At 38.2% G+C, this 12,485-nt stretch overlaps 1 protein-coding gene across 2 annotated transcripts in view; it reads left to right on the top strand.

Annotated features, from left to right (window-relative positions):
- The window catches only part of Tmtc2 (transmembrane O-mannosyltransferase targeting cadherins 2), a 381,875-nt gene that overhangs the window by 221,774 nt on the left and 147,616 nt on the right, over nt 1–12,485 (top strand). The window lies entirely within an intron of this gene.

Raw genomic sequence — 12,485 nt, 5'->3', positions numbered from 1 at the left:
CCCTCCCTCCCTTCCTTCCTTCCTTCCTTCCTTCCTTCCTTCCTCCCTTTCTCCCTCCCTCTCTCCCTCCCTCACTTCCCTCCTTCCTTCCTTCTTCTTTTCCTCCTCCTCTTCCTCCTCCTCCTCCTCAACTCCTCCTCCTCTTTGTCCTTCTTCCTCTTCCTCCTCTTCCTCCTCCTTCTCTTCTCTCTCTCTCTCTTTCAATTTAGACTCTCAGATCAGTAGGTGAGTGGAATTTGTGATATCTCTGTTTGAGGCCACATTATTTATACTCATGTGTATTGATGTATGTTTAAAATCATTTGAAATAATAAGCCATATAACTAAAAGTTGGCATAAGTGCTTTTTTCAGAAAAATATATGTTCTACTCAAACTCGGGTAAATACAAAATTTCAAAAATAAGTCTTTCATGTGACATATGTAGACAACACATTAAATATTAAGCAATATAGTTTTCCTTCACTAAAACTTTGTGTCAAAGCATATGTTGAATAAATATTCAACCTGGGCAATAGCAGAAAGATTGTAGTTACTAGGTAGAGTTTTCTCTTGATCTTCTACGTTAACCAGTTCTTCATAGGTACTCATGACTTTGTCAAAGTTTCAAAAATAGTGTAATTCAAAATATTTCTCAATATTGAGTTTGAAGCAAATCTCAAGGACTAAATTATCTTTGCCTTTTGGATGGAAGATTCCAGGAGGCATTGTGAGTTTCCGGGAGGATGACTAAATGAAAATTCAACTTGAATCTTTTCCTTTGTCTTTTACATTTAGGGAATTTTTATATGTAATAGATGACTGAAACAGAGTTTGTAGTTTATTGAGTTCTTTAGCTGGAAACTGTGAGGGTTGGTGGGATGCAGAGAGCGTTAGATCCAGATGCTTGGTGTATTTGATGCAGTTTTATTGTTCTGGCTTTTCTCTGATCTCAGAGGGACACTGAGGCATGTAGAGGAGGGCTTTTGGAGTTTATGGATGTAAGATCCAGCTCCTCTCACTCTTGCTAGAAAAGAATATCAATGTCACATCTTGTCCCCCTCCCTCTCCTACCACCCAGAATTCTCTGTCTGCATTCACCCTGGAGAGTTTCTCTGAATGACACATGAAGCCATATGCTTTCATGGATCAAATTCTAGGCAGAGTGGGTAGGACTGTGTAACACCTACTAAGATTCTATCAGAGCTGCTGTGGATTCATAGCATACCAGTTGCTTACAAGAAAGTGACCACTCTTAGAATTTGATGCCTACTTCTATGCTTTATGAATATTGTATAATAAGTTATTAGAAACACATAAGCTTGAATTTTTTTATACATTCATGTTATCTAAATCTTTTGAGTGTTTTAGTCTAAAAATTGATGTAAAATGTTATTAAAGATAAACATAAATAGAGAAGGAGATAGGCATTTAAATTATAACAGAGAAACTCTGTAGAATGCTGTGTTTAAATGTTTCCATTGTGTTCAACCTCCTAGAGTCTAGGACTCTTCACTTTAGCAGTGAAGTACAAATCTATTGTTCCCTGATAAGAGTGTGTCAGTAGGAGGATTTTTGTAAAGAATCGCATGAGGTTTGGTGCTTTTCTTCTTACCTAGAATTTCTTCCCATACAATACAACCTTTGTATGATTCCCCCTTTCTTTCAGTCCTGTGATTTATGCCCCATCAAATATAATGTCATTTTCTTGAAGAAACTGTAGTGTATTTCTTGTTCTTTATTGAAAGACTGAATGGATATATTTAGGTTTTCTTTGAACATCTCATGACTTCATCATTAATTTAAAGATATTTTTTTTGTGACTGTATTACTGGTATAAGCTTTATTTATTGAAAAAGGAGTGTATCAGTTTTAATATATTTGTATACATATTGATATAGATACATTTGTCAAAGGATCTTTTGCATTGCAATATGGTCTATAATGTGTTTCTTGCATTCTCAAGGAAGTAAATAAGTTAGCCAATTACTGTTTCTTATTGAGGTTATTTTCTCTGTTAGTCACAGGTCTAGCCTCGGGTTAATTATTTCTTCTCAGTGCCAAGTATGGTATGTGCTACGCAAGTATTTCACAACTGTACCATGCCTTGAGTTATAAGGGCTTACTCATTGGTGGTACGTGTTGGGCTGGGATTTAAAGGCAATATATTTTATTCTAGCTTATGCTTACTGATAACATAAAAATATTCCATTAGACAATCCCACCTGTCTTTTTTTTTAAAGTTGTTTTATTCATTCACTTTACATCTTGCTCACTGCCCCCATCCTGGTGAGTTCCTCCCATAGTCCTTTTCCCCTTTCCCCTCCCCTTCTCCTCTACTGTCTTAAGGGTTTCTATTGATGTTATGACACACCATGACCAAAAAGCAAATTGGAAAGCAAAGTATTTATTTGGCTTAAAGTTTCACAGTGTAGTTCATCATTGAAATGAGCCAGGACAGGAATTCACACAGGGCAGGAACCTGGTGGTAGGAGCGGATGCAGAGGCCATGGAGGGGAGTGCTTACTTGCATGCTTCACATGGCTTGCTCAGCCTGCTTTCTTATAGATGTGAGAACTACCTCCACAGGGATGGCACCACTTACAATGGGCTGGGCCCTCTCAAAAATCACAAATTAAGAAAATAGTCTACAGGCCTGCCTACAGCTCAGTCTTATGAAATGATTTTTCTCAATTGCCTCCTGATAGCTTTCTCTGGATTACTCTAGCCTTTGTTAAATTGACATAAAACTAACCAGCACACCAACTTGTGTATAATTTACAGTGTCTATCTTATAAGGACTTGTGAATGCCTATGTATGCAGAGAAGGCAAATGGGTAGAGCTGTCAAAGCTTTCCCAAATTGTCTCCCTTGAAGAATTAGTTATTCTCTGTTTTTCTCCTACTTTAAAGAACAGAAATAATTTATATGGACAAAACAAAGTTGGAATGTTCTCAAGGGTGCTTTATCATTCTGACTGGGGTGTAATGCTCAGTGCAAAAGAGCTTGACCACTACATATGACATCCCAGGTTCAGCCCTGACTACAAGGGTGGAATGTTTTGTGTTGAACAATTGAAATTGATGAACATTTGTAAACTGGCATGAAATGCCTGCATTTCTTAATGAACGTTAGGAGATTTGGGAAATCTTAAGTTTCCATTGTACCCTTTTCCTTCTTGCAGTGTAAATTATCAGAAATGCTTCACAGCACTGAACTTTTGGTGAATAACATAATCTGCAGGCATTCATAACTACATCAAACTTTAAATTGCTAAGAAATTAACCCCACTGGCAAGATACAGTATGATTCCAAGTGGTCAGAATTAATTAATTTGGTCATTAATTCCTGTAATTTTGTTTTTATACTTTAAAAATACTAGCCAATGACTTTAAATAGCATATCTGAATATTGGTTCATGTAAGAATAGAGGGGAAAGGGAGATTTGGAAAATATTAAATAAGACTAGCCTGAGTGATATAGATTTATGGCTAAAGTTGAGTGAACATTGGCCTTAAGAGATTATAAAAGTATGAGAATTTGTGTGGGGAGGTCAGGAATCATATCATATCACATCATATCAGAGAGCTGTACACACAAGATTATATTCTCTGCTTTTAATATGGTGTTTGAAAATGTTCAGTGCCTTTCTTCCACTGGAAGTTGTATGAGTGTAACTACCTTCTTCTCCTCCTCCTCTTCCTCCTCCTCCTCCTTCTCTTCTCCTTCTCCTCTTCCTCCTCCTCCCCCCTCCTCCTTCTTTTTAATTCTTTCATACAATACACATCTCCCTCCCTCCACTCCTTACACTTTAGCTCTTTTGTGCAGCATCCCAGTGGCCTCTGAATAGAGTCAGAGAATGAGAACAGTGAGAGACAGAGATAGCTTTTTTCTAAGGTCACACACACTATCAACTGTCATCTGAGCATCCGTTCCTCTGAGTATGTATCACACCTACATTTGCATATTTCTTTAACTCAACAGGTATAAAATAAGGACAGACCCACAGAAAGTTTTTAATATGCATATTTCAGATTCCCAAAAGAATGAGTTCAGTCACCTTTACAGATAGCAATGAAGTAGTTGTAATTAAATCTAACAGAATGCAACCAGTTACTCTTGTCCCAGCAACTCACTTTGTGGCCTTTCTGACCGTCGGGCATATCAGCATGGCTGGATCTGTAGTGGGACTGCATGCCCATGCCAAGATTTACTTTCAAGACATGTTGCAGAAAGCACTTTAGTTATTGTATCGGATATGATTTCAGTCCATGATTAAGGTCAATAGCTATGTATTGTGAGATTTATGGCCATGTTTCATCCTATTCTTAACAAGAATGGCATGTGGTGGAGCACATAGCCACTTTTTTTTTATTCCTGTTTACAAATCACTAAAGTCCCATGTTTCACGCTAGAAATTATTTGAAAGCAGTTTTAGCAGCCCTATGCTTGTTGGTTGGCTTGTCTTTTAGAGTATAACATATTTTTAGAGACAAAGCCCTTGGGCTATTGCTTACTGATTTACATAATCATATTTTGCAAATACCTAGCTGCCTTTTGAGCTTTTAATTGTGCTACTCACTGATTTCCAAAATATAATCTTTTATTTCCTGAAAAAATAGTTTTGTCCTTTCGTTTGTTTGAGGCAGCTCTTTCTTTGAAACAGCTAATTCCGTAGAATACTGAATTTTCAGTTTCTGACTCAGTAAAACATTGAATTTTCTCATTGTTCATTCAGTTCCGGAAGGCAGATAATAAGTTTAGTGAAGCATGGTCAATATTTGATTATCTTATATAATAGAGAGATTATATTTGAATATACTTGAGAGTTTACCCTTGTTCTGTGTTGTGAGAATCCAAGTGTCCATCCTGTGAAGTTTGAGGAGAAAGAAAACAATGTCTAGATTTGAGGGAAATAAAAAGAAAATATTAATGAACTGGAATTTGGAGAAGTGATGGGCAGAAACAGGGAAAGATCTGAAAATCTGGCAAAGGTGGTAGAAGAAAAGAATAGAAAATCTCAGTGCAAACCGGGGAAGGAGAAAGGTCTTATTATTATATATGGATGTGTAAAAATAAGACAATGGTAAAACATGTGGAAATTCTGTATATAATTTCCTGGGAAAATAGAGCTGTTCACTTTGGCCCAGAGAATAAAATGCAATCTTGAGTCAGATACCTTGAGAAAGTTCAAGAAACATACTGAGTTTTTTATTAGAAAAAAATAAAACAGACAAACAAACAACCAAAAAAAAACAAAACAAAACAAAACAAATGAAGGTGCTTTGCAAGTCACTTCTGGTGGATTCTCAAAGAAGACATAACTTCTTCACTAATAATATTTCTTTCTTATTTTCAGGAAGGTAGATTAAACTGAAGGCAAAACCTAACAAAATTAAGTACACATGTCTGAAAAAGAAAACATGTCAGCAATGCCTCCCACCAAAATAAGACCCAAACAAGAAACAATAAATCAGAAACCAAAATAGACAAGGCATATTAATGAATACAAATGCATATATGTCCTGAAATTAATAATAGTGACTGTAGGAACATCTTAAAGCTTAAAGCACTACAGCCAGGTAGGATTTAGTCTGGGATTAATGGTGAAATATTTAATATTGCAAGTCAGCTACCACCCTCTTAATTTAAAAAGTCAGGAAAAAAATATATGATCTCTAGATTATGTCAAAAAGGCATTTTATTAGAGGCTATCTCAGGAAGCAAGAATCTAAACAAACTAAGCATGGAATAATATCATACCACACAATAAAGAATGTCAATTCTGTATTTAGTAAAAAGCATATACTTGGCTCTAGTATTTCAGCAGTGGCTTCATTATTGGAGTCTCCCATAGGATTTTTAACTACATTTGCTGTTTTCAGAGAGAAGTATAAATCTATATCAAAGTACGAAGAATACTCTATGGCTAATAATAGATATTCATAGCCACATTCTCTGAAGTATGTATTTTGATCAGATGCAAGACAATCCTGTCTTATAAATAACCTCCTTATTAAGTGGGATCATGTATGACTTTAATCCTAGTGCCCAAGAGGTAGAATCAGGAGGATTAGGAGTTCAGTATCTGTTTCTCCATCATAACAAGTTTGACATGAGTAGGCTACGTGGGACTCTGTTTCAAAACATCAAACTAACAAAAAGTAGTTCTTGAATCAGCAGTCTGCTGATGAAATGCATTCATTTGTTTGCGCATGTATATTAGTGTTGGTTCTTGGTTGTTTTTTTTTTTTTTAAACTAGATTAGAATAGAGGTTTATAGCTCATAAGTTCACATTGGTTAGGATGGGCGCTTATTCCTGTGAAAGCCTTAGCAGAGAGTTTTCTTTCTCCTTTTTGTGGTTTGCTGGGCGTCATTAGCATTTCATGTTTAACTATATTCTTACGTGGCCATCACTTTGTAAAGATGCCCATCATACATAAGCAAGAGTTTTCCATATAAACTAATTATTACTATTCTTACGTACCTGTGTTTTTATGAGTTTTCCTCATTGCATAGTCCACATTGCATAGTGGAGAGGATCAGAGTAGCCATCTTGCAAGTGAATTGCTCAGGTTTGGTTTGGTGTTCGTTTGCTTTGTTTTGTTTTGTTTGTTTTTGATAAGACATCTATTTTATTAGCACTTAGGAAACTAAAGTTGAACTCATGGTATCACCAAGCCATGGAGGCCTGGATAATAAGGTCTTCATTTAAGGGAGCCCCACCTGTGAAATTACTTTCCAGGAAGAACTGGAATCGCCCTTTGGGTATTCCCCTCTGCACATCTGCTTTTACACTCTTACCATTTTCTCTTCCACGTGAGCTTTCGCACTTCACTGTGTTCGGTCAGCTGAGTTACAGTTCACACCTTTGCAGTTCAGACCTGTCTTATTTGCACATCTGTCCTGAGATTCATTGTGAGTTGCTTTCATGGTTTAACTGTGAAGGTGACAACTCTTTCCCTAATTCCTAAAATCCCCTGATTCTTTTAACATCTATTACAAACATCATTGGTCTTCACACAGTTTCAAGAAAAGAATGGCTCACTGTGAAGGCTTGCCTTTTATTCATCAGCAGGGTCATATCTGCACACTCATCTAGCAAATACGGAGTATTTTCAGAATAATCATTATTGAAGTAGATTGTAAGAATTAGCCCACAAGGAAAGAATAGTTTGTCTTCAAGTAGCTTAAAGTCTAGATTTTAAATTATGTGTTGGGACTGGGGTGATGGTTCCTTTGCTAAGCAATGAAGTGGATTAGGGCTCAGTGTTTAAAACCCTCATGGTTGCAGGGCAGATGAGACAACTCTTTGATAATTCCATTCATGGAAGGCTGAAGCAGGGTATCCCTGAAGCAAGTGAGCAAGAAGCCATCTCTGTCAGTGATTCCTTGATAGAAACCCCACCATAAAGAATAATTTGGGAGAGCAATTGAAGAAAGAGTTCTGACATCAGCCATGTATAGATACTTGGAACTCTACACATATGAACATCTGTACACATATATATGCATGAACACTCTATATAAAATGCCAAGCCAAGGATGGTTGCTTATGCCTATAATCACATGTTGGATTTGAACCCCTGATCCTCTTTGCCCTCTATCTCCTCAGTGTGGGGATTCCACAAATGTGCCATGTATCCCTGGCTAAGTTTACTTCCATTCCAAGAGATACCCATGTATCATGTAACATGGGAGACAAGGTCTTAACTGGGCCTGGAAGGAAAAGAAGGAAAGAAGACAGGGGTCACACCAGAAAGACAAGTGAAGACATTTACAGAGAGGCAAAAATGAGATTTGCTTGTGTCATTTAGGTGTTTTCTGGCTCTCCTGTAAGCATCTGGAATCCATGTTTATAGCTTTCATAAGGACATTTGGAGGAAGTGGGCATAGATTTTCGTGTCATAATTATGAAATTATGAGAATGAAAACTGACTTAAATGGAATATCTGTATAGTATATAATCCTATAAATACAAGGGCTGTTAATGAAACTATAGGTAAAACCCAATCTTTCAGCATCTTGATAGAGGAGTTATAACTCTATATTCCAGGAGAAGGAAAAAACAAACAAACAAACAAACAAACAAAACAATAAAAAAAAAAAAACCCAGAATGTGAGATGTCAATACCTGGGTCTTGATTCTTCTACATAACAGGTCCCGAGAAAGCCATTTTGCACAAAGAAGGCCATAGGGAATCTCAGAGAATGATTTAAATGTTCTGAAATATACAGGCACAGTGTCCAAAGTACTTAAGTGCACACTAAAAGTTCCTTGGCAGCTAGAGATGTAAATTATTTATGTTTCCATTTCTAGTACAGGCTGAAGTCTTGGGCACTGCCTTGCTTCACCACACATCCCTTTGACTACAACTGAGTCAAAAGGACTGACCCCATATGCATTTGTTTTATCTCTGTGGCAGCGACACACAGGGTAGCATCGACGTCTGGGCTGTTCTCGAACTGCCAACTTTGACTTCTCCAGCAAGCAGAAAATTAAAGTCTTTTAATCACAATGAGCCTGGAAAGAAAAAGACAGAGACTGGGTCCTGCTTGTGCTTTTATGTGTTATGTGGATTCTATTTCAGATGCAGTTGCAAAATAGAACTGAGAGGGCCAGGCTGTAGAGAAGCAGCCATTCAGTCTAACTCTGTAGAAATGAGTTAGCCTAGATTCCAGGCTGAAGCAAATTGAATAGAGGCATATTTTTTTCAGAAATATTTATTTTATTTTTTTATTAGATATTTTCTTTATTCACATTTCAAATATTATCCTCTTTCCTGGTTTCCCCTTAGGAAACCCCCTATCCCACCCCACCCCCCTCTCCCTGCTCACCAAGCCACCCACTCTCGCTTCCCTGTCCTGGCATGCCCCTATACTGGGGCATCAAACACCCTCAGGCCCAAGGGCCTCTCCTGCCACTGATGTCCACCAAGGCCATCCTCTGCTATGTGGCTGGAGCCATGGGCCCTGCCATGTGTAGTCTTTGGTTGGTGGATTAGTCCCTGGGAACTCTGGGAGGTCTGGTTGGTTGATACTATTGTTCCTTGTATGAGGGTGCAAACCCCTTCAGTTCCTATGGTCCTTTCTCTAACTCCTCCATTGGGGACCCAGTGCTCAATCCAAAGGTTGGTTGCTAGCATCTGCCTCTGTATTTGTCAGGCAGTGGCAGAGCCTCTCAGGAAGAGATCTGTTATTTTGTAGTCCTTCCCATCCTCTGTGGACGTTCAACTGTGGACATGTATTGGAAAGCCCAGGAAAGAGTTTAGGAAGCAGCTCATAGTCACATCCTGAGTTCCTGCTTCTTGTTCATTTCGACTTTAAAACCAACTGGAAGTTGCATAAATAGCCAGAAGCCGTTCTATTGTCTTTCTTCCTAAACTGACGTTCACATGGAGAGTACAGATGATGCGCGGCAGAATTTTAAGTAAATTAATTTCAGTTTTCTCAGAAGGAGGGTTTGAATTATGAAAAAAAATTTCTGTCTCTGCTCCTGAAGAAAAATGAACAGATGTGAATTTGTTACTAGCGTAGTTCCAATCATCTCGCTGCAGATTTCCAATTACTGTGGCTTAAGAATTATTTTCTAGACACACCAGGAATTATCATCATATGGCCTGACACTTAATTTATTCTCTTTGTTATGTGGAACCTAACTAAGGTTTTGCTTACATAATAGTAAAGTTGCTTAAAGTATAATTGAAGTTTGAGGGCATGCAGATATGTTGATGATAATGAATTTAAAAACCAATACTGTGTCTTCTGCTACTTATTTCTTATATATTTTATTTTTGTCAAATAGCACATTATTTCTGTTGGCTGAATTTTATCTCCTACCACTACTTTCAATCTTGCTTTAAAATTACCCTTACTGAGAAAGGCCTCCAGGAAGACACTATTTACAGCCAAGCCCTTCTACTATTCTCACAAGCAACTCCTTTTTAAAAAATCTCTCCTGTTGAGTACATATGCATCCAGCTGCATATGTAGCAGAGGATGGCTTTGTTGGATATCAATGGGAGGAGAGGCCTGTGGCCCTGTGAATAACCAGTGCCCCATTGTAGGGAATTCCAGGGTTGAGAAGCAGGAGTGGGTTGGGGGAGAAGCAGGGGTAGGGGGGATGGAATAAGGGGGTTCCAGATGGGAAACTGGGAAAGGGGATAGAATTTGAAATGTAAATAAATAAAAATATCCAATAAAATAAATAAAAATGTTTTTACATTCCATTTATTGCTCTGAATTACATAAATTGTACAATGTAACTATAATTATTTGTATTAAAATGGAATATAGATTCATAGTTAATTTTCTAGAATGTTGAAAGACTCACCATGGATATAGTCTAATAGTACAGTGTATGCTTAATATGTGAAAGATTTCAGGTTACATCTCCAGCATAGCCCTCTCCCTTCCCCCATGTCTCCCTCTCTCTCTCCCTCCCTCTCTCCCTCCCTCCCTCCCTCTCTCTCTCTCTCTCTCTCTCTCTCTCTCTCTCTCTCTCTCTCACACACACACACACACACACAGATGTGCACACAACCCCTAACTGGGAAAATGTGAACTCTTTTAAAAGGCATCATTTTAGTATGTTTACAAAGTTTCCAGAGCAATGCTTGGCACACAGGAAGTGCTTGATAGATTGTTGTTGGAGGAGCCTGGATTCCATAGTATTGTTGCTTTCAGTATATCTATTCTCCTCAAATACTCATGTGTAAAAGATGCCCCATAGATCATTTAATAAACTCTCCTCTAGTTGGCATCCTCCTTCCTTTTTCTCTGACACGTAAAGGGAGCAGTTATGATGCACTTCTGACATCACACCTACATCGGTCACCTTTGATCATGGTTCTCCCATGCTCCACTTTGTCCCTGGGCTCCTTTAAGCTGGGATGTCATGTCATAGGGATTGGATAAAAGTGGTCCCTGCTCTGTCCTGCCAACAAGAACTACAGTGTAAGAAAATGCCCACACACCATCTGGAGGAGACTCAAGCCTAGTCTGCTTGTTATAAACTCATAATGTCAAGGCAATTTTTTAGTGGGAATTCTTGGTTAAAGGACTAATCCAAACTATTCTGCAGTCTAAAGGGATGCTGCAGCTTGTTGGTATCTGGCAGCTTTTATGATTTTTTTTTCTTAGTGTTTATGTGTCACTTGCTATTTTGTCTGCTTGAAGTAAACAGCTTTAACAAAATCTCTAGATCTTTAAAGATCAGCCTTAGTGGTGGGTGCCAGTCTAGGGTATAAGCTGTGCCTTAAAACTCGGAAAATACAATTTTGATAGAAACTACCTAGCTGGGCACAGTCATGTGTGTACCTATAATTCCAGAACCTGAGGCAGGAGGATTACCATAAATTTGAGTCAATTGTAGGCTATGTAGTTAATGCCTATCTCCTAAAAATATAAATAAATATAAACTAACAAAGCAAACATGATAAATCAGTAAGATGAGAAAATATATTTCTGGGGATTTTTGTTTTTGTTTTTGATTTACTCAGTTTTTTGTTTTGTTTTATTTTGTCAAATGTGGGCTATAGATATGGCAGTACTCACCAGCGGCAGGAGGATTACAAATTCAAAACCTGTCAGATAATATAGAAAACTGGAAAAAACTTAGGAAACTTGGGAAGATACTTTCTAAAAACACAATGGAGTAGGATGGGGTAGGGCTAAGTGGTAAAGGATGGCCTGGCAAATGATGAACCATTGGGTCTGAGCTCCGTAATCGCACACCTTTTTGAGCTGAGAAGTTTCACTGGAGCAGGGAAGTTCACTTATCGAGCATGAGTGTGGAATGTATAATAAAGTCAAGAGAATAAAAGTAAGTGCCAGTACTGACTACGTTTTCTCTAATTAGTATCTTCCTTTCTTAATCTCTAGCCTTTGGCCATTTTATTGTGTTTCCTGGGTTACTCATTTCTGCATTCTGTCCCTCAACCCCAGGACCTGGACATGGTGGTCAGTACCCAAAACCCTGCCTTTAATATATTACTCTCACCTTCCTCATACCCAAATTAAACAACTCAGAGCAGTTCTAGGAGTATTGTGCTAATACACAAGCATGCACTTGCACATGTATGTATACTCACATACATGTGAACATGCAGTTGGCCTACAGCCACCCACACACACATGAAAGAAAACAAAGGAAGTGCTGTGTGAAGTGGTGTTTTCCCTCTCTCCACTGACAAGTCCTTCAGGAGAACTCTGCAAGTAAATTGTGCTTGGGTTGAAAAATCTGTCCAGGCAGAAAAAGATGGACGTGGATATTTGGTTATGGAGGTCATTTGGCCAGTGCTTAGGTTAGGAACTGTTGGATGTCTATATGAGCTAGTACCTATTCCTGCTACTCTCTGTGGTACATGATGCTTTTGGCCCTTTGGTAATTTATTGTTGCATTTAAAATGTCTGTCTGATTTTCTGAGGAACCACCAGACTGATTTCCAGAGTGGTTGTACAAGCTTGCAATCCCACCAACAATGGAGGAGTGTTCCTCTTTCTCCA

Source organism: Mus caroli, chromosome 10, assembly GCF_900094665.2.
Source record: "Mus caroli chromosome 10, CAROLI_EIJ_v1.1, whole genome shotgun sequence".
Classification (NCBI taxonomy): Eukaryota; Metazoa; Chordata; class Mammalia; order Rodentia; family Muridae; genus Mus; species Mus caroli.
The sequence above is the reverse complement of the archived record's forward strand: the minus strand, read 5'-3'. Positions and strand labels throughout refer to the sequence as shown.